The 22,749-nt window shown below is 50.6% G+C and overlaps 1 protein-coding gene across 2 annotated transcripts in view; it reads right to left on the bottom strand.

The window, feature by feature from the left end:
- Nucleotides 1-22,749, bottom strand: part of WNT5B (Wnt family member 5B) — an 81,746-nt gene that overhangs the window by 57,615 nt on the left and 1,382 nt on the right. The gene's annotated exons all lie outside the window — the stretch shown is intronic.

Here is a 22,749-nt window from a genome sequence, read left to right as displayed (position 1 = left end):
TGGTCCACATTTCATAGCCACAGGGCCTAGATTCCACAGGACACAGCTGAGGAAGCCCAGAGAGGTGCACCGTTCACTAACATTCTCCTCCAACCTCTCTACCAGCTGTCAGTCCAGCCCTGATGGCCACAGGGTTGGAGAAACCTTGTCTCTTTCGATTGTTCCAGAAACACAGTCTAAGGACACTGAAAAGTCTCCCTTTCCTGCTGCCCAGTGGGCCTTATTGATGTATCTGGTGGTGTCAGGTCTAGTTTCGGCATGCAGGATTTTTGTTACGTCATACGGGGTTTCATTTGTGGTGCATGGACTCTCTAATTGTGGCACGCGGGCTCAGTTGCTTAATGGCATGTGGGATCTTAGTTCCCTGACCAGGGATCAAACCCGCTTCCCCTGCCTTGGAAAGCAGATTCTTAACCACTGGACCACCAGGGAAGTCCCCAGTGGGGCTTCTGGTTTGGTCTCTAGTGTAAGGGTCCCAGGGCATGAACTTCCCTACATGCAAGCCTGGTGGGCTCTGACCTGTAGCTTTAGGGAGCCTTCCTGAAAACATGAGGACACCATCCATCTTGGACAGTTTGATGGTAGACCTCATACTGAATCACCAAGATTTAAAGGTAGTGATTATCTAGTCCCCTGGCTTTAAACTTATTATTTATTTTTTTAAGAAATAGAAGCCTGCTCTTCTACAGAAACCATGTGCCAAAGCAAAGGAAATAAAAATTATGTGTGTAGTTGAAACTTGGGGAGGGGAAGGGACCTCCAAACCAGCCCCTCAGTAAGAACTGTTTTCATAAACCACTTGTCTAGCCCAGGCAGTCCTCTATGTTACAGACAAGGAAATGGGTCCACAGGGAGGTCAGGCCTGTTTCCGGGTCTCGGAGTTAGTGACCAGTCCAATTCCCTGAGGCTAAATTCTCTGCCCTTTCCACGGGAACACCCTGTCTTTGAGAATCTATTCTGAACCTCCTGAATTCCATGTGGCAACATTAAGCCACAAAAATGACTGACTCTGTTCTCATTAGAGACTCTCCCCTGCTCATTCCCTGAGGATAACTTTTCAGTTCTTTGTGCCACATTAGCTCTGATAGGTAGCTGTGAATTCCTCTGGCAGAGGTAACATAGGTCAGATTCCATTAGACACGTATCAGCAAAACAAAAAAAAATTTTTTTTTCAAACTCAGCTCACAGTCTACAAACTCCAGTAAAATTTAATCAGCGAGAGTTTAGTACTAAACTACTAAAGAATCTGAATAGTGTTTTGAATTTTATTGTGAAGAGATTTGCCTGTATTGTATCTATTGGCCTTGTGTTGGAAGATTTGATCATCCAGACAGCAGTGGACTTTCAAGCCCTCCACCAGAAACATGGCCAGACGTCACAGAATCCATCATGGGGACACCTCGGCCAGGACCCTGCGGAGTCTATCCCCTGCTCCACTTCCCTCTCCAGGCAGTCAGATAAGATATGCAATTTTCTGCCCTGGCTCAGGGCCCCTAGAGCCCCCATGGCCCCCACAGGCCCCCTCTGGGATGGGCTCTGAGACCCCAGCTTCATCAGTAAGGAGCTGGATTATTGACAAGACCGGAGGACTTGTTGTTGTTTTAGTCTCTAAGTCGTGTCCAACTCTTTTGCAAACCCATGGACTGTGCCCTGCCAGGCTCCTCTGTCCATGGGATTCTCCAGGCAAGAACACTGGGGTGGGTTGCCAGTTCCTCCTCCAGGGGATCTTCCCAACCCAGGGATCGAACCCAAGTCTCCTGCTTGGCAGGCAAATTCTTTACCACCGAGCCACCTGGGCAGCCCACTGCGAGACTTACTAAAGCAATACTGTCCAAGGCAGTTCAAAAGAAGAGAAGATATGAGAACTGGAAAGAAATGTACATGCATATATGAAACAGGGGCAGGCAGAGGCAGGAGGAGGCGGGTATGGGATGGGGGGTCGGCACCCTGTGAAGGCGCCTGGGACCAAGGGTCCCTCTGACTCATCCCTACATCCCTGGAGGGGGGTCGAGGGGAGGGGAGTGCTGTAGTTTCAGGAAGGACCGGTCGTGAGAGCAACTACAATGAAAAGGAGGTTGCAGGAACGAGGAAACCGTCCATACAGGGTATAAACTCAAGGCCGAGATCCAAGCAAAACATCGAACTGAAAAGAAAAAAAATAACAGAAGCATTTCAGTTGACAAAGCTGAGACTCTGAGATGCGGCTCCTCAGATCTGCCTCTCACGCCCGACGGCCAGAATCGGAGCCCTGTCATCTCCAGACACCGCGTCGGGGACGCACCGGGTCCCTGGTACAGAGGGGTGCCGGGCCCTAGGTACAGAGCGGTGCCAGGTGCAGAGGGGTGCCGGGCCCTGGGTACAGAGCGGTGCCAGGTGCAGAGGGGTGCCAGGCTCTGGGTACAGAGCGGTGCCAGGTACAGAAGGACCCGGCCCTGGGTACAGAGGGGCACCAGACCCCATGTACAGAGGGACCCGGCCTGCTATGCAAGGGTCGGAGCAGGGAAAAGGTGTGTGGGGGCCAGTGCACCCCCTACTTGGGTTCTCAACCATCAGCTTGCACTTGGAACCTGGTACTAGAATAGTTCACGCTGGGACGCTCCCTGAACTCTTGCCCTGGTCTCCTGGCACTTCTTACCTTGCAAAGGGAGGGAAATTTAACAGCACAGAGAAAACAAGGGAGAGAGGATGAAATAATTGTGAAAGCACTTGCTAGCACTGAGTCATGCACACACATGCCTGGGAGTGGTAAGGGGACCGTGTGTTCTGTGACACGTCTGACCTCAAAGGGTGGCCAGGTTCAGCTGAGGCCGAGAAGCCAGCCAGGGTCTAAACATCAGGGGCTTTTCAACACCGCCATACCACATGGTGGTGGCTCAGTCGCTCAGTCATGTCTGACTCTGTGCGACCCCATGGACTCTAGCCTGCCAGGCTCCTCTGTCCATGGGATTCTCCAGGCAAGAATACCGGAGTGGGTGCCATTTCCTTCTCCCGGGGATCTTTCTGATCCAGGGATCATACCCATGTCCCCTGCTTTGGCAGGCGGATTCCCAACCACTAGACCACCAGGGAAGTACCCCCTGAGGAGCTTTTAAAAGTAAAAATTGCTGGGTCCTTTCCCAGACCTGCCGATCAGAACCCCTGTGGGTGGGGCTCTGGGATCTGCCAGGATTCTCAAAACATCCCAAGGAATCAATCCAACGCACACATCTTGGTCTCAGCTCACCTTAAGATCCCTCTTAATGGTGAAGTCCTGTGATAGATGGCTATAACAGAAGCTGAAGCTAAGGTGCCACAGAAAAGGCCCCAGGAAAGGGCCGTGAGTGTCGGGAGCGGGGTGGGTGGGACCATCATGGAAGTGGAGCTGAGGGACAAGGGTGGGGACTGGAATCTGAGCTTGAGGCTGAGAAGTCAAATGTCTGACCGGAGGACAAAGCCCTTGAATGGGAGTGATGGGACGGAGGTCAGAGAGGTAGGTTGAGACCAGCTTCACACACTCATTCATTCATTCATTCACTGTGTGAACTTATTTGGAAATAGGATATTTATAGAGGTGATCAAGTTAAAGTGAGATCATTAGGGTGGGCTTTAATCCAATGTGACTGGTGTCCTTATAAAAAGGGGAAATCGGGACACAGACAGACATGCCCGGGTGGGGGAGACGACGCGGAGACACGACGGGGATGCCAGGGGAAGGTGGGGGGATCGGAGAGTGAGTCTATAATCCAAGAACCTGCAGACTGCTGCCAACCACCGGGAGCTGGGACGGGGCTTGGACAGATCCTGCCTCCCCCCAACCCCCCGTCCCCCATGGCCTCAGAGGAGCCCATCTTGAAGACGCCTTGATCTCAGATCGTCAGCCTCTGGATTGGGAGACGATAAATAGAATCTGTGTCTATTACAACCCCCAGCTTGGGGTTGGTGCTCAGTTGCTATAGCCCCTGGAAAGCGATGTGAGCGGTAATGGCAAAAGGAGCAGAGGGAGGTTGTGGAGTCGAGCCCTGCCCGCCCATTTTCTGGACTGTGGGGTTAACCAGCTAATTATGCACCCAGGGGTGCTGGGAACCCCTTGCTGAGTATCATCCAGTGTCCATAAATATGTGCTGAGTAGTTCACGAGATGTGGGGGGACCAGGAGGCATAAAGAGGGATTCTTGGGGAGCACGGTGGGACGTGTGGTGGGACTGAAGTTCCCAGATGAGGGGATGTCTCAGGGAGAGACCCTGAGAGGCAGCTGACACAGGAGGGACCCTTGGGAGGGAAGTCTGGGCAGAGATAAAGCTTCAGGAATCATCTATCCAGAGAGAACAGACCAGATACAGTCAGAAAAAATTACATAGGAGAAGAAAAGAGAGTAGTTTAGGGTCTCAAAAAAGAACAGAGGAAGGAGAGAGGAGGTGACCAGTGGTCCAAGTTCAGGAGGAGGACGCGGCTGCAGCACACCTGGACCGGGAGGCAGGTCTGACACGTGTCACATTATTTCCTGTCCGGGTAACTATGGTTCTTTCTTTTCTTTCTGTTTTTTTTTTTTTTTTTTAATATTTATTTGGCTGTGCTGGGTGTTACTTGAGGCATGAGGGATCTTCGATTTTAGTTGTGACAAGTGGGATTTAACTCCTAGACCAGAGATGGAACCGGAGCCCCTGCATCAGGAGCAAGGAGTCTTGGTCACTGGACCACCTGGGAAGTCCCTGGGTCTTTCTTTTCTTTCTTTTTTTTATAGTTTTATTTATTTATTTTAGTTATGTGGGCTGTGCTGGGTCTTCGTTGCTGCATGCAGGCTTTATTTAGTTGCAGAGAGTAGGGGCTACTCTCTAGTTGTGCACAGGCTTCTCATTGCGGTGGCTCCTCCTGTTGCAGAGCACAGGCTCTAGGACACATGAGCTTCAGTAGTTGCAGCCCATGGGCTCTAGAGCACAGGCTCAATAGTTATGGTGCACAGGCTGAGTTGCTTTATGGCGTGTAGGATCTTCCTGAACTAGGGATTGAACCTGTGTCCCCTGCATTGCAAGGCAGACTCTTAACCACTGGACCACCAGGGAAGCCCTCTTTCTTTTTTTAAAAAACATAAATCCATGGGAAGTCTTGAATGGTTTTAAATGGAGCAGCTTTTTAATTTCGTAAATTCATAAAAACATTCTAGAGGGAAAAAAGGTTCATTGTTAATCCTGACTGTTTCAACAGCAACCCTAACCTGACAAGCTCAAAGAGCACAGGATCAAGCAAAGAATCTAGTAGCAAATATTACCTGCCTCCTGTCACAGGTGAGAACACTCAGAGAAGTACTGATCTGTAGCCCAGAAAATGGGGTTCGGGTGAAGGGCTGGGTTCTGACTCCTGGGCAAATATTTGGATCAAAGCACCAGCAGGTTTATTTGTCTACTCACTCATTCGACACGTTACTGACCGGCTGGCACTGCCCTAGAAACACAGAGATGAATCAGATCATCAAGGCACTTCAGACAGGCACACGGTCGGGTAATTTTTTAAAAATGTTGAAGGCCTTAACTAGAGAAACTTTAAAAACAATACTCTTCCGTTGATGGATGACTGGATAAACAAAATATGGTAGAAGCACACAGTGACACATGGATGAGCCTTGAGGACCTCGTGCTGAGAGAAACAAGCCAGGCACAAAAGGACAAGCACCGCACGATCCCACTTACCTGAGGCCCCAAGAACAGGTGAGTTCACAGAGCCGGAAGCAGAGGGCGGTACCTCGGGCTGAGGGAGGGGGGGTAGCTAGTGTTGGACGGAGGTGAGAAAGTTCTGGTGATGGTGGTAACAGTGCACGACAATGTGAGCGTACTTCCAGCCACAGAGCTATTCACCGACAAGTGGTCACAAAGGTAAATCTTACATCATGTACGTGTTGCTGCAATAATGCCTGTGAATCTATCAGGTAACTGAATACATTGAAGGTTTTTGGTTTTGTTTTTTTCCTCAGGAGTCTCTATCAGAACACAAAGCTTTTCAGCTCCCAAGTTGCTAAGTTCTTATGCTTCCAGATTCCATGCTGAAAGGAAAGCATTCTGTTTTCTCCTACCCAGTTTGAGTCTCCCAAGTGGCACTAGCTGTAAAGAATCCAATGCAGAAGATGCAAGATACACGGGTTCTATTCCTGGGTCAGGAAGATCCCCTGGTGAAGGAAATGGCAACCTATTCCACTATTCTTGCCTGGGAAATCCCATGCACAGAGGAGCCTGGTGGGCTACAGTCTATGGGGTCGCAGCGACCAGGGACGCTGCCCTTTCATTTGGATTATGTGTCACCACCAATAGTAACTATTAACATTGGTCTAACAACTGGCATTCCAAGCTTCCTTTCAATACACCGAGAAAAGCACAAGAAACAAAAGCAAACAAACAAAAATCAATACACTGAGAAGGTGTGATTGACCAAATTCAAGTAAGAAACCTGTTATTCTAGGACACGCTACATATTTTAAAGTTTTTAATCACAGTTAATTAGCATTTGCATCATTAAAAGTAACTTTGGGGTTTTACTTTATTACATGCTCACTGTCGGAAATGTTAGAAAGTAAGAATTAGAAATGGGAAGAAACAGCACTTCAAATTCTATCACGTGGAACTTCCCTGGTGGTCCACTAGCTAAGACTCTGCACTCCCACTGCAAGGGGCCTGGGTTCCATCCCTGGTGAAGGAACTGGATCCCACATGCCGCATCTAAAACCTGGCACAGCCAAATAAATAAGTAAATACTTTAAAAAACTCTATCACCTAGAAACTAACACAACTTTGTAAATCAACTGTACTTCAGTGAAAACAAACAAATCCCATCACCCAGAGAGAACCACGACTCCCACTCGGCCACAGCACTTTTAGCTGAGCTTGTCCTCTGTTCAACTTTCTGAAGCTCAACCCCCTGTGTGGAATCCACCATCCTCCCCAGTTACAAGTGGCAAGTGCAGTCCAGAAGGAAGGGTGGGGTGACTCCCAACATCTCACAGTCTGTCTGGAGGGAAGTCAGAATCAGCCTTCGATCCTCCTTGGCCGTCTGCGCCTCTTGCCCATCCAGTAACTATCTGGACTGTCAGAGCCATTGCCGACCTCAGCCAGAGCCACTAGCTGAAAACACAGCCTCCTCTGAGATGGTTTCCGTTATTGGGATGTTTGAGAGCCAGCCAGAGCCTGGCCTGGGTGCCGAGCAAACATCTGGGTGAGGGACTCGCCAGAGAGCCACCCAGCAGCTGGGGGCCATATGGGCAAGGAGCCTCCCAGCCGGCAGGGCCTCTTTCCTCCTGCCGGCACCCCCCCTCCTCCCTGCATCCCCTCCTCCTTGCACCCCTCCCCTTCACCCCGCCTCCTCGCTGCACACCTTCTCCCTTTACCCTCCTCCTCCTTGCACCCCTTCTGTGGACGGAGAGTGGTGGCCAGCCTTCCCAGTCCTTCTGCACAAAGCACACGGTTCTAGGAAGCCACCGTCTGTCAAAGTCGACACTCCAGGACATTCTATCATAGTCTAACAACTCTGAAATCGAATGCAAATTTCAGTGCTGTCAGCCAACCACACTTCAGTGACACAGAACTGTCACTGCTTCTGAATGAGAGAATCTGGTCACCATTGTTCACACTGTTGTCACTTCAGCTGAGCAGGGTCCACTGTTGGTGCCACACGCGCTGAGGCTCACTGCCGTTTAAAGTGTTTCCAAAAAGATGACACACCAAATCAGAGATCTTGGTCCCCAGAGGGGTGTGGGAACAGCACAACAGAATATACTAGCACATTTCACACTAGTAAACACAATGTCATCGGAGGGCTGACCAGCATTCCATACTTTATTGCAAAGTGATAATCAAAGGGCTCGTGGGACCTAAGACAGGAAGGCATCCTGTTGGGGGGCCATTTCCTACTGAGGTAGGCTCATCACAGGCCAAACAAGGCACCCAGGGCGAGAGGAAGTGACAGTTCCCTCAGAACAGACAGAAGACACCGCAAAGCAAGAGAGGTATAAATCCATCTTTTCTTGGGACTTTCTAAAAGGCCTCATGTCACAGGAGTATTCACTGGAAGGACTGATGCTACTTTGGCCACCTGATGTGAAGAGCCGACTCACTGGAAAAGACCCTGATGCTGGGAAAGATTGAAGGCAGGAGGAGAAGGGGACAACAGAGGATGAGATGGTTGGATGGCATCACCGACTCGACGGACATGAGTTTGAGCAAGCTCTGGGAGATGGTGAAGGACAGAGTAGCCTGGTGTGCTGCAGTCCATGGGGTCGCAAAGAGTTGGACACAATTAGCCACTGAACAACAACAACAATTTTCTCACGGAGCCCCCAGGCTCCAAGAAATACCGTATCGTTCCACTGAGAGAGTAGCTAAGTCCAAACAACGCAATAAAGTTTATATTCCAACGTCCTAGGAGCCATTAGAGAAGATGAAACAAATAAGTTGACAGGAAACTAGCTGTACTTCATTCTTAAACAACCTCACAATGACCCCTCAAGGTGAGCTCAACCTCCTCCAGAAACGAGGAAGTTGAAGTTCAAAGAAGTTCAATGCCGCTCCTGCGGTATCCGTGCTAATAAATGCCTCGGCCCTGTAACACATGTCTTTGCTTTCTTTGTTTCTCCTTCGAGGCAGGGATTCTTAGCCACGTTTGCTTCAGCAGCACCTAGCATAGCATTTTGCCACAAAGTAGAATAAAGAGTTCTCGAATTAAGTCATCTGTTCCAAAGAACCCCTTAGGTTACAGCATCTTTGGCATTTTGAGTAGCTAACTCCACTGCGTTGAACTGCATGGTGAGAAAAAGGTGCCAAAAGAAATTAGGGGAAGAAAGCACGCTTGGCTGCAGAGCCTGGATGGGGTGGCCGAGAGTCACCAAGCGGAGACCCTCATGGGTCTGTGAATCTGTGTCATGAAGCATTTCTTCTCACCTGCCTCCCACACCCTGAACCTGAGCACAGGACGTATGGTACCACGGAGCTCGCGGAAACTGTCCCTGGGGCACACACCGAGAACGTGATATGAGAGGTGCCCACAGGCTCCTGCAGCTCGGAAATGACCACACGTGGAGAAGTAGGGGTCAGAGACCATGGGACCTATCCACTGGGAGGCACATGTGGAGAAAAGAGCAGGGAACAGGACTGAACAAAAACATCCCCGGGGCCACCGTGCAGAAGCCCCAGAATCATTCCTGCTCCCAGGCCCTGGGTGTCCCCCTGCCCCTTGAGTAAGACCTCTTCTAAACACAGTCTAATAAAATCTGAAACTGAACTTCCCAGAGCACAGATTCCGACAACAGGAAATTAACACCGCTAGGGCATTAGTAAGTAATTATTAATTGGTGGTTAAGTGGTTAAGAATCTGCCTGCCAATGCAGGGGACATGGGTTGAATCCCTGGTCCAGGAAGATTCCACATGTTGCTGCAGCAACTAAGCCTGTGCACCACTACTACTGAAGTCTGTGCTCTAGAGCCTGGGAGTCACAACTAGTGAACCCATGAGCTGCAACTACTGAAGCTGGTATGCCCTAAAGCCTGTGCTCTACAACAGGAGAAGCCACTGCAACGAGAAGCCCTTGCACTGAAATGAAGAGTAGCCCCTGGCTCGTCGCAACTAGAGAAAAGCCTGCATGCAGCAACCAAGACTCAGGACAGCCAAAAATAAATAAATAAATATTTTTTAAAAATGAAAAAAAAAAGAAAACCAAGTCCTAACAAGACCTACAGGAAAGATGGCGTTTGAGTCTTGCCAAGTTAAAGTCTGTGCTGTGGACAGACCCACACTAAGTGCCATACCACTGACACTGGCACCAGTGATCAGCCAGTAATTTAACTGTCTACCAGAACAAGACATAACACACTTTAGACACCCCTCCACACACACACATAAAGCAGGGAGGGAATGCACAGAAAACAAATATCAACATGGCAGACTTCAACCAAACCATAACAAAAACTGCATTAACTGATCCAAAGTTAACATCCCCAGTGGTAGGAATGCTGACATCACGTGCCCCCAAGAGGACGACACAGCATCCCCTCTGAGTATTCCTGCCCGACATGCACAACCACCACCTGCTCGAGAGAAAAAGAGGAGCAACCCACACTGGCGGGGGGAGGAGGGGAGACAGTCTGCAAGTCCACACACCCAACTGTCAAGGTCAAAGAGGACAAAAGGGACAGTGTTACTGACTGGAGGACACTGAGGGGACATGACAGCTAAATTTCATGTGAGACTCAGGGCTGGACTGGACCAGGGGCTAGAAAAGACGTTAGGAAAAAGCTGGGGAAATTGGAAGCAGATCTGTGAAGCACTTAATAATACTGTAGCAATGTTAATTTCCTGTAGTTGGAATCTGTGCTATGGTTATGTGAAAAGGTTAACAATAGGGGAAACAACTGTTTTTGCAACATTTCTGTAAGTCTAAAATGATTTCAAAACAAAAAGTTGAAAGACTGTATTAACTTAAATGTAAATTGACTAAACAGGACAAGTAAAAGACAGGGACTGTCATATTAACCAAAGTCTAAAACAATGGAAACAGTGACAGACTTTATTTTCTCGGGCTCCAAAATCACTGCAGATGGTGACTGCAGTCATGAAATTAAAAGATGCTTGCTCCTTGAAAGAAAAGCTATGACCAACCTAGACAGCATATTAAAAAGCAGAGACATTACTTTGCTGATAAAGGTGATTTTTCCAGTAGTCATGTATGGATGTGAGAGTTGGACCGTTAAGAAAGCTAAGCACCGAAAAACTGATGCTTTTGAACTGTGGTATTGGAGGAGTCTTGAGAGTCCCTTGGACGGCAAAGAGATCAAACCAGTCAACCCTGAAGAAAATCAGTCCTGAATATTCATTGGAAGGACTGATGCTGAAGCTGAAGCTCCAATACTTTGGCCACCTGATGCGAAGAACTGACTCATTGGAAAAGACCCTGATGCTGGGAAGGATTGAAGGCAAGAGAAGAGGGGGACAACAGAGGCTGAGATGGTTGGATGGCATCACTGACTCAATGCACATGAGTTTGAGTAAGCTCCAGGAATTGGTGATGGACAGGGAAGCCTGATGTGCTGCAGTCCAAAAAGTTGCAGAGTTGGACACGACTGAGCGACTGAACTGAACTGAACTAAGGATAACCTAAATGTCCATCCAAGGTGAATTCAATGGTATAGGTATAACACAGCAATCAAAAGAAATGAGCTATTAATAACCTCAGCAACAAGGAAAAATCTCACAGATACTACACCAAGCAAAACAAGCTGAACACCAAAGAGCTGAAACGAGAACCCGAATAATGCTGCTACAATCGGTTTATGTGAAATTCTGTGCTCACTCAGTTGTGTCTGACTCTTTGCTACCCCATGGACTGTAGCCTGCCAGGCTCCTCTGTCCATTGGATACTCTAAGGAAGAATACTGGAGGGGGTTGCCATTTCCTACTCCAGGGGATCTTCCCAATCCTGGGATCAAACCCGAGTCTCCTGCATCTCCTGCTTGGCAGATGGATTCTTTACCACCAAGCCACCTGGGAAGCACCTATGTGAAATTCTAGAACAGGCAAAACTAGAATGACATCAATCAGATCAGTGTCTGCCTGACTGTCAGTGGGTGTTAGTGTGGAGAGACTAGGGGACTAGGGGATTTTCCAGGAAAACAGAAATTTCTTGTTTGGCAATGCAGTTGCATGAGTTTGTTCAAATTTATTAAACTATACCCTTAACAAGGTATGAATTTTATTGCATGCAAATGATACTTCAATGAAGTTGATGGAAAGAAAAAGTAAGGGACTTCCCTGGTGGTCCAGTGGTTAACACTCTGCACTTGCATTGCAGGGGTCACGGGTTCGATTGCTGGTCAGGGAAGGAGGATCCTACATGCCACTCAGTGCAGACAGAGAATAAATAAATCAAAAAATAAAATAAAAAGTAAGCCCCCTCCCCCATCATACAGTTATGGCAATTCAGGGCAGCAAGTGAAGAAACAGAGCCCTGAATGAACGAAGCTTATGAGTTTTGACACCGCCAAGACGTTCCCCAGCCTCCAGATACAAACAGCTCAGGATGTTTCTTCAAAAGCAGCCTTGCAGGTTTCACCAATAAAACCAAGAGGCCACTTAAGGCTCTTCCTCAGCACCTGGCATAGTCAGCTGTGCACCCCCACAGTCTCACTCGCAAGAAAACACCCCCAATCTGTCTGGCAAGGTTGAGACCAGGATTCTACTGATTTGGTCACTGTAGAGCAAGTGACACCTGAAAATGCAAAGTTGCTGCAGTCAGATTACTGTGGAGCTGACATGTTTGTGTAGTTTACTGATGCCACACCTAAGTGTGAAAATAACACCAAGGCCGACCCCTTCTCTCCAGACACAACATGGCTTCTGATGATGTCAGCAGAGCTAGTCCCCGGCGACTGCACAGGAGTGATTTATGTGGTTGTCCTTCTCTGGTGGCTCAGACGGTAAAGAATCTGCCTAAATGCAGGAAACCTGGATTCAATCCCTGGAGAAGGAAATGGCAACCCACTCCAGTAGTCTCGCCTGGAGAAGCCCATGGATAGGGGAGCTTGGCGGGCTACAGTCCATGGGGCTGCAAAGAGTCAGACATGACTGAGTGACTGACAACACTTTCAATAGAAGCATAATTGGGCTTTCCAGGTGGCACTAGTGGTAAAGAACCTGCCTACCAAGCAAGAGACATGAGAGACTCAGGTTCGAACACTGGGTCGGGAAGATCCCCTGGAGGAGGGCATGGCAACTCCCTCCAGTATTCTTGCCTGGAGAAGCCCATGGACAGAGGAGCCTGGTGGGCTACAGTCCATGGGGTCACAAAGAGTTGGACATGACTGAACAACTGAGCACACACCAGGAGCATAATTAGTGTGACCATCTGCCAGGCAGGGCTTTATACAGGCAATGCCCTGCTAGGTGCTTCCCATGCCTCTATGGACTCTCTTAAATTGAGATTGGTTTAAAAAATTATTTATTTATTATTATTTCTGACGGTGCTGAGTCTTGGTTGGAGCGAGAGCTACTGTCCAGTTGCTGTGTGCAGGCTTCTCATTGTGGTGGCTTCTCTTGTTGCAGAGCACAGGTTCTAGGGCGTGTGGACTCAGGAATTAAACCCATGTCCCCTGCATTGGCAGGTGGATTCTAAACCACTGGACCCCAGGGTAGTACTCTAAGGATTTTAATATTTATTTTTATTTATTTGGCTGTGCCAGGTCTTAGATGTGGCACACCGGATCTTCAGTTGTAGCATGTAGGATCTAGTTCCCTAATCAGGGACAGAAATTGTGTTCCCTGCATTGGGAGTGTGGGGTCCTAACCACTGGACTGCCTGGGGAGTCCCACTGCTGCTGAGTTTTGAGGCCACAATCAGGCTACTATTGGGCTGTAGAAGTTGATTTCTTAAGCACTGCATGTAGAGATTAGACTTACTCATTCATGATAAATACATTCGTGTTAATGTTGATGACTTTTTTTTTTTCAGAAGTACTTTCCAATGCCAAGACAGTTAAACAGGAAAATATAAAATGGTGGGGGGTGGGGGTGGGGGTGGGGAAGCATGGCTCTCTAGTTATAGGGTGTAAATTCTTCCTGAAACTTTGGGATAGGGTTTAGCCTCACCAGACAAGCTCCTACAAAGTTTTCAAAGATTCTTCTAGCCACAGAGAAACGAGAAGCCCAGTGCCAGGCGGGAGTCACTGTCGAGTCAGCTGGGGCTGTTTTGTCTCTGGGTCACCTTCCCACTCTGATGACCTCACGTTGGGTGGAAGCCACTTTCACGCACACAGTCTCACTTAATTCCACAACTTTGTGAGGTAGGCATGAAGAGCACATTGTGAACCCATCGGTTTATTAATTTATCAATACTGTTGAGTAGTAACAATGCTGATCTCGGGGGCTTCTCAGAGAACCCACTCAGATCAGATCCTTCAAGGGAAATTCGCTGAGCCCAGAGCCTGGAGCTCTTGTGAAGAGCTCCTTGTGAAGGCAGCTGTCACGGAGGTGTATTTTCACATCTCCTTTGTCTCCTCACTGTCAAAGCAAAACAAGTTACAAACACTCGGTTCTTGTGGCTCAAACCCTGAGCAGGTCTTGGAGCATCTGGGTGACGACCCCCTGAGACCTTCAGTTTGTTCAGTGAAGAGTTAAAGAAGGGGGCTGACCCTGGATGGCCCTAATTCACACAAACCATCACAGCGGATTTTCAGGATAAATAACCCTAGGAGCTGGCCTTTATTATCCCCGTCTACAGGACGAAGAATGGAGAGCTCAGAAAAGCTCAGGAGTTGGGGTGAGGTCCTCGGGTGTGAACGGCTGAATCGGGGTTCTAACCCAGGTCCGTCCACTTGCCCCCAGAGGCCATGTGCTCCCCACTGCTCTGGGGACAGGAACCCGGGGCAGGAGGCAAAGGCTTTATGCGCCTGAAGGTCACAGCTGTGCTGCCCTGAAGCCTGGAAGGCCGACATCGAAGGCTGATACTGTCTAAACAACTGCTTGGCACACAGTGGCCCCTCTGCTGAGGACACCCCATTCTCAGGGGACCCGCTATCAGCCAGGCACCTCCCTGAGGTGGCTCCCCGCACAGTCCCAGCAGCACGCAAGGCCTCATCTAAGCTGTGATGAGAACATGGCGTAACCAGCCACGTGGCTGGGAGCGAGGATGAGATGCGAACACAAGTGATCACAATGTAAGACCAAGTGTGAAAAGGACCCCATGGGTGAGCTTTGAACAGAAGCAGCCCTTCCCAGCCAGCTCTCAGCCAGAGGGGTCCTTTCCAACAGAGGCGGGCAGGGGGCTGGCATCTGAGGTGCCCACAGGAAGAGAGTGGGGTAGGGAAGGACTCTGGCTTGGCTGAAGCACAGGAAAGCAGAGAGAAGACTCTGGGAAGGTCATTAGGGGGAGGTTGAAGGTACTGAACCCAGAGTAAAGATACTCTGTGAGTTGAGTAGGGACAGGAGCAGTCACTCAAGAATGCTGAGCAGGGGGACTTCCCTGGTGGTTCAGTGGTTAAGAATCCACTTGTTAATGCCCAGGACACGGGTGGGATCCCTGGTCCGGGAAGATTCCACATGCCGCGGGACAGCTAGGCCCTCGCACCACAGCTACTGAGCCTATGCTCTAGAGCCCACACCCCACAACTACTGAAGCCCACACATCTACAGCCTGTTCTCTGCAACAAGAGAAGCCACCGCAATGAGAAGCCCAGCCTGTGCACCACAACTAGAGAGTAGCTCCCCTCGCCATAACTTGAGAAAGCCCAAGAGCAGCAAGGAAGACCCAGCACAGCCAAAAATAAATAAATGCTAAAAAAGAAAAGAACGCTGAGCAGGGGAGGGATGTGGGGCAGCAGGGGGACCGTCCGGGAGCTGGTGAGTGATGTCCCTGGGGAGTGGACCAGGGACGAACAGCGGGTGGGAGAGCTGGGGCTATAATTCACATCCCGCCTGGCAGGAACACCAAGACAGGATGCAAAACGGACAATCGTTCCAAAGGATTCCAGGGGAACTGGACACAAGAAAAGATTTCTCTGAAAGTCACAGAAACACTTTAGAACAGTGGTTCTCAGACAGGGTCAGTTTTGCCCACTGGGGATAACAGGCTGAGTCTGGGGACACTTTTGTCTGTCGTCACTGGGAGGCAATGCTGCTGGCATCTAGCAGGTAGAGCTCAGGGACGCTGCTCAACGGCCCACAGTGGACATGACAGCCCCTACAGCAGAGAATTACCAGGTCCAAAATAAACAGTGTCGAGGTTTGGAAACATGGTTTGGGGACCATAAGGAAAGAAAAGTGGTACCGATGTTCCTCTCACCAGGAGGCTCGTGAGCCTGAAAGGCAGAGGAACCACCAGACCTTCTCTGCAGAGACACAGCTACACACCAGGACCCGCACACAACTGTGCCCCCAGGACTTTTGTCCACACTCTCAGGCATCTGCTACGGCCAGGCCTGACCGGTACCGAAGGTGAGGATAGGCCTGGCACCTGCCCTCCAGGCATTGCCGTCCAGAAGGGAGATGAGCTGGTAAGAAGTACACACATGTGTCTGAAAATGCATACATGCTTGCACACATCTGTGCAGTAAAGACTGAACAAGGGGACGTCCCTGGTGGTCCGGTGGTTAAGACCCTGCACTTCCTCTGCAGGGGCTGTGGGTGTGTCCACCGTCCACTGTATCCCCAAACCACCAGAGTCGTGTGTGCACTGTCACAGATGGGGTGTTCACCACAGGAGATGTTGTTGTTTAGTCACTCAACCATGTCCAACTCTTTGCGACCCCGTGGACTGTAGCCCCGCCAGGCTTCTCTGTCCATAGTATTTCCCAGGCAAGAATATTGGAGTGGGTTGCCATTCCCTTCTCCAGGGGATCTTCCTGACCCAAGGATCAAACCCGCCTCTCTTGCACTGGCAGACAGGTTCTTTACTGCAGAGCCACCAGTGAAGCCCCTAAGCACAGAAGATGGGAGAATAAAAGACTCATGAGGTTTTAGAATTCCTGTACAAACTTTCTGTTTGTACATAGAAGGAATTCCTAGAACAAAATCTAGGAACTGTATCTTATGTCTGCAGCACTTGGGACATGCCTGGACCAATATTATATGAATAATGCAGTCCAACTCAACCCACAGAAAACCATTAAGGATGGCATTTTATTTTTTAAGGCAAAATAGGCCTCTTTCTAGCAAAGAATGTGCTACACAATTACAAAGCTCACTGCCATAAGATCAAAGGTCAACAACTATTCTGGGAAGGCTTTTAAGCTCAGGCACCTTCAGCAGGGTTTCAGCTCTGAGGACTCAGTGGAGAACATGACAGACGTGGGGCAGCAGATGTTGAATAGGAACTAACAAACCAGAGAGTTAGAGGGGGTGACAGGTGCTCTAGAGCAGAGAACCAGGAATAGAGAGTTGCGGGGGGCAGGGTGGGGGGCAGGGGGCAAAGCTGCCACTGAGACTTGAGGGCAGGGGTCCAGCACAGTGAGGACAGCATCACGTGTACCCACGTGGACAGGACGGCAGGACCAGGCCATGCGGGAGCCTGTGACCACAGCAGTGGAGGTTAAGAAGGGTGTTCACGTTTGGAAAGACACAGAATCTGCAGGCAAGCTCTGAACCTGACACTCTGAGAGGTGGGACTCTCGAGCAGCTGGAGGCTAGGTCAGGAGCAGGGCTGGGGATTGTGGACTCTGTGCTTTGACATTTAAAGGACTCATCCCAACTGTCCCCCCAACCAGGTGAGGCATCACCTCCATCCTGGAGAAGGGCCGGTCGCCTAGAAAGCCAGTGGAGCCCCGATTGTCAGCCCGAGATCCCCTGAGGCCACCAGGAAGGTCTCAGCCAGCATCCAGCTAGCAGAGGGGTTTGATGGGGCTGAGTGGGTGAATTTAAAAGCCTTGAGGTGGGAAAGCCCCTCCAGTGTGCATGCGAGCCTCCCCCACTGCTGGCGACCACCCCCTCCTCCCCCATGTCCCCCCTGCAGGTCGATTCTGCTGGTTCTCGGATGCACCTGACGGCGAGGCCCTTCATAGGTGCTGCACCCCGTTTCACGGGGTGGATGGACCTGGCCTGGGAAGGGAAGACAGGCACATGGTAACTCCCCCTGTGCATTTAAAGCTTACTTCAGATGTGATATCACAGGGGTTACCTTTTTAAGAAAAAGACAACATGTCAAGATATTGCTGCTGCTGCTGCTAAGTCGCTTCAGTCGTGTCCAACTCTGTGCAACCCCATAGACAGCAGCCCACCAGGCTCCTCTGTCCATGGGATTTTCCAAGCAAGAGTACTGGAGTGAGTTGCCATTGCCTTCTCCAGTCAAGATACTGGGTGGTTTCCAAACACAGGGGCTGTCCGGGTATCTGCTAAGTTGAAAGGACAGACGTGTTTGAGATGGGGGTCTGTGAGACCCCTCCTCCCCACCAGGGCCCTGCTTAACCCCCAACCCTACAGCTCTGATCAGCATCCCGAGGGGGCCCACTTTTCCTTTCCTTCACAATGGCTGACCTTAAACACCCACCCCTGCTGCTGGTGGTCGTTCCACAAACCCAGAATCTCTGTCCCTTGGATGTCATGCCTGACGGGACATAGTCGACACCCATTCCAGGACTGACTCAGGCTGACCTAAGCAGCGGCTGTTCTGCTCATGGGAGCAAGGGGTGGTGGGGCTGGGCTGAGGGTTCTAGGTGCCTCCCCGACAGCATCACAGTCAACAACACACACCCCTCAATACCTCCAGCCCTGCAGAGCCTGGAACTTTACAAGCTCTGATCCTTTGCAGCCCTGATCCTCACCACCAGCTACCACACAAGAGGAACAGGAAGTTACTGTTTCCACTTACAAGTGAGAACATCAAGGCACAGAGAAGCCGGGCAGGTGGCTGGCTCCAGCCTCCACTCTCTGAGCTGCCCACAGCCTGTGGACCCAGGGCAGAGCCCACAGAACCATCTAGAACCTCTACCCCATCCACCAGCTCCTGCCCCTCAGTGGGCTAGGACATTTCTAGCCCTACACTTAAACACAAAACTCTTCAAAGGTTTCATCACTTTGAATGCAGGTCTTGTACCCCAAACAAGATCTGTATAAAGTATTTAGTAATGATCGCGCAAAGTTTCCCAGGAGAAACTTCCTAACGAGCATCTCAGAGATGATTCCACGAATGGGGCTTGACTTCCCTTAGCATCCCTCAGGGACAGGAAACCTGACATCTCCAGGCATCTCCTGGGAGGAGAAAAGGGGGGGGAGGCGGCAGCAGGAACAGAGCCCAGGGGTGCTCTGCAGCTCCTCTCCCAAAGCCTCCCCCCAAAAGGAGAGCAGAGTGAGACTCAGCAGGGAACAGGGTCACCCCAAGTTCATATCAGAAAAGCTTTGTTCTCGTTTCTTTAATATAAAGTGACTTTTATTATACTTTTATTATATGCTGCATAATCTGTTTTCGTGTTTGTTTTTCTTTTATTCAGCTGTGTCGAGTCTTAGTTGTGGCACGTGGGATCTTGAGATCTTTCATTGTGGTGTGGGCTCTTTAGCTGTGGCATGCAGGCTCGGTTGCCCTGCAGCATGCGGGATCTTAGTCTCTGACCAGGGATCAAACGCATGTCCCCTGCATTGCAAGGCAGATTCTTAACCACTTGACCATCAGGGAAGTCTCTCATTTCTTTTTATTTAAATGGTGCACTTTCTTTTTATTTTGTTTTTGGCTGTGCTGGGTCTCTGTTGCTGCAGGGGCTCTCTCTAGTCTCGGAGAGTGGGGGCTACTCTCTAGTTGCAGTGCAAGGGCTTCTCTTCCTGAGGAGCACGGGCTCTGGGGTGCGGGCTTCAGTAGTTGGGGCTCACAGGCTTACTTGCCCCATGACAAGTGGGATCTTCCTGGACCAGGGATCGAACCCGTGTCCCCTGCCCTGGCAGGCAGATTCTTAACCACTGCACCACCAGGGAAGTCCTGTGCTTGTGTCTTTTGCTCCCCTAGTAATCCTGAGAGCAAACTTACTCATTGGACATTCCAGATCACTCGGATGTGACTCGGAGGCTAAAGTCTGTAAACCAAGAGTTTCTCAAACTGAAGCCCAGTTTAGTTCAGTCGCTCAGTCGTGTCCAACTTTTTGCGACCCCATGCACTGCAGCACGCCAGGCTTCCCTCCCTGTCCATCACCAATTCCCGAAGCTTACTCAAACTCATGTCCATCAAGTCAGTGATGCCATCCAACCATCTCATCTTTTGTCATCCCCTTCTCCTCCTGCCCTCAATCTTTCCCAGCATTAGGGTCTTTTCCAATAAGTCAGTTCTTTGCATCAGGTGGCCAAAGTATTAGAGCTTTAGTTTCAGCATCAGTCCTTCCAATGAATATTCAGGACTGATTTCCCTTTGGATGGACTGGTTTGTTCTCGTTGAAGTCCAAGGGACTCTCAAGAGTCTTCTCCAACACCACAGTTCAAAAGCATCAATTCTTCAGTGCTCAGCTTTCTTTATGGTCCAACTTTCACATCCATACGTGAGTACTCAAAAAACCATAGCTTTGACTAGATGGAAGCCAGACCTCAGGAAATCCCTGACCCTATTAGTCAAACGGGAGTGACCTTCGAGGGTTAGCATTTCTGTGGTTCAAGGAAGCCACAGAAGAGAAGGGACCCTGGGCCCTGGGCCCCAAGTCTCCAGCAGCTGGAGACAGGGCCTCCTCACTCCATCTTGGGACGCTGACTAACCACAGGGGCCCTTGAGGCCAGAGCCAGGAGCACAACCTAGCCCCTGGCTGGACCACAAGCCCTGCCTGAAGCCGTGGGGGATGAAACAGGAACCGTGTGAGCCGCCAACGCCCTCGGCGGGGACGGCCCTCCTTTCATTGGTGGTCACCCACTCCCAGGCCTGGGCCACAGCAGAGGAATTTCCAAAACGGAACCAGCCAAAGCTGTTGGAAACAACCATCTATTAGAACTGGAAGAGGCCTCCAGGGCAATCCAACACCCCACGTGACAGGAGAGACAATTGAGCCCCCAGAGGAGATGCTACGATGCACCCCAATAAACCTCCCCCAGAAACTTCATGCAAGAACAGGACACAGAGGTGGGCTGGGTTCTCCTGGGGTGTGGAGGGTTAAGAAACACCCCTGTGTCTTTAGGGCCCTGGGCTGGGCTGGCGACAGTTATAGTCAGCATGAGGGTCTCGGTCACGGCTGGAGTCGAGGGTCCCTGTGCCTGATATTTGGCGGGGGAGGAGTCAGAAGAGAGCCTCCCCCAGTACCGATCAGCTTCCTCAAAGAGGTGGGAAGAAAGTCCCGAGGGGAGACGCAGGAAGGAGAGAGGCTGACTTTAGAAAGTCTGGAAGAGAACTTGGGCTGCACAGCTGGGAAAGACCCAGCTGCAACCACAGGGGCCAGGAAGCCTGGATATGCTGCCCAGCGACCAGGAGGGCGAGACCCAGAGCCAGTGGGTCAGACTGGAATGAGGGGGTGGATGCTTAAATTTTAGCCAGGTAAACAGGCCCAGCAGAGGGGCTGGGAGGAGTGGGCCACCATTGCCAAGGCTGGCCAGACTGGACCAAACATCGGGTCCAGTTTCTGTGCTCCACCAGCTCGCTGCCTGGAGGGGGCAGTCTGTCCCCCTCAGAGATGGGGAGAGGGTGATTTGTACTGAAAAGGTGGCTCAGATGAAAAACCGTAGGGATTTCACCTTCACCAAGTGTCCATCCCCAAGCCCTCTTTCGGCTTTCTCTGAACTGCTGGATGCAGTTTGAAGATGCTTAACAGACACATCACCGACTCCATGGACATGACTTTGAGCAAACTCCAGGAGATAGTGAAGGACAGGGGAGCGTGGTGTGCTGTGGTCCATGGGATCACAAAGACTGTGACATGACTGAGCGACTGAACAATAACAACAATAGGAACTAGCTAGAGATGCCCCGAGGTGAGAGTGGAGAAACACTTCCCTCCGCCCCGTCCTCTCCCCACTGGGGACTTCTAGATCTGCTGCTGTGGGGCTCAAGAGACTTGAAGAAGCCCCCAAAATAGCAACAACTGACCAACAAGTGAAAACTCTACAGACTGTGTTCAGGTGTGGGGAAGGAGCAGGGGGACCTGTGCAGAAGATGAAGGAGATTAATGGCAGGCATTTTGGAACGGAGCTCGGAGCAGAGAACAGCAAACAGGACAGCTCTGTGGGCTTACTGGTGTCTATTTTAGGGACGGTGAGGACCAGCACGTCACGTAAAGCCTCCTCCACTGCTAGACACGCCAGTATGGCCATCCAGAAGCCGCAGAGACACCAGGAGCGAAAATTAGAACAGGCTAGCCTGGGCTCTGGTCCTCCTTGAGGAAGAGCAAACAAGAAAGTCTTTGAGCTGCCACTAGAGTAACAGCAGCAGGGTGAAACACGCAGGTGAAGAGCAAGCCCAAATTTTTTCTTTTCGTAGCATATGGCTCCCAGCAATTTGGCTTAGACTTTGGGCACAGAAATTTTTTTTTTTTTTTTTTAGAAAAGGGTTGTTTTCAAGCCAATCAGACCCCTTGAAGGCAACGGCTTCATAGAAAGGACCCAAAGAGGGCTGTTTTCAGACTGAGCAGACGTTTGTTCACACATCCATACTCGAATACCCGAGAAGTTGGGGCCTGGGACTGCAGGGCCTGCAGACCCCAGCAAGTCCCACGACCGACGAGCAGTTTTCTCTAGGAAAGGAAGGGGGCTGCCCTCAGGTATTTATCCACATGCCACCTCGGTAGGTCCTTGGCTCCACAAACATCCTCCCCTGTGCCTGCTCTACCTCTGATGGTGCAGAGACAGAGGTCCTCAGGTTCCGGACCGGACCTCCCCACAAACGCCCTGTGGCATCACGGCTCCCTCAGCGTGCAGAGGTCTCTGAGCACCGCCTGTCCTTCCCAGTAGAGGTATCTCCTTCCTCCTGCTATTTATAGCCACAAATCTTCTGTGTAAAGACAGAACAGATGCTATTTTGAAACGGAGGAAACCACCACTGAGGCTTCCATGTCTCATGGGTCGGCAGGTCTGCCAGGGACCAAGTGTGCACCTAGCAGGTGTGTGGGCGCAAGCTCAGGCTGGGTATCATTCATCCACGCCTGAGAGCGGAGCCTTGCGCTTGATAAGTGAACGGCACACGTGAGGGGCGGGCTCCAGGAGAGGGTCTTCAGCTCCCCCAGGGTGTGCCCACTGTCCCCAGCCCCTGTGTCGCCTTAGGGCTAGCCTCAGGAGGGGCCACCCTGAGCTTCCACTGCTGCCCCTGGCCCGGTGCTGGTAATCTGGCCAGGAGCGTGACTCTGCCTACTGGAGATTACCGCAC

Source organism: Giraffa tippelskirchi, chromosome 4, assembly GCF_054371585.1.
Source record: "Giraffa tippelskirchi isolate mGirTip1 chromosome 4, T2T-mGirTip1v1.2.pri, whole genome shotgun sequence".
Taxonomy (NCBI): domain Eukaryota; kingdom Metazoa; phylum Chordata; class Mammalia; order Artiodactyla; family Giraffidae; genus Giraffa; species Giraffa tippelskirchi.
This window is presented reverse-complemented; position numbering and strand designations above follow the sequence as displayed.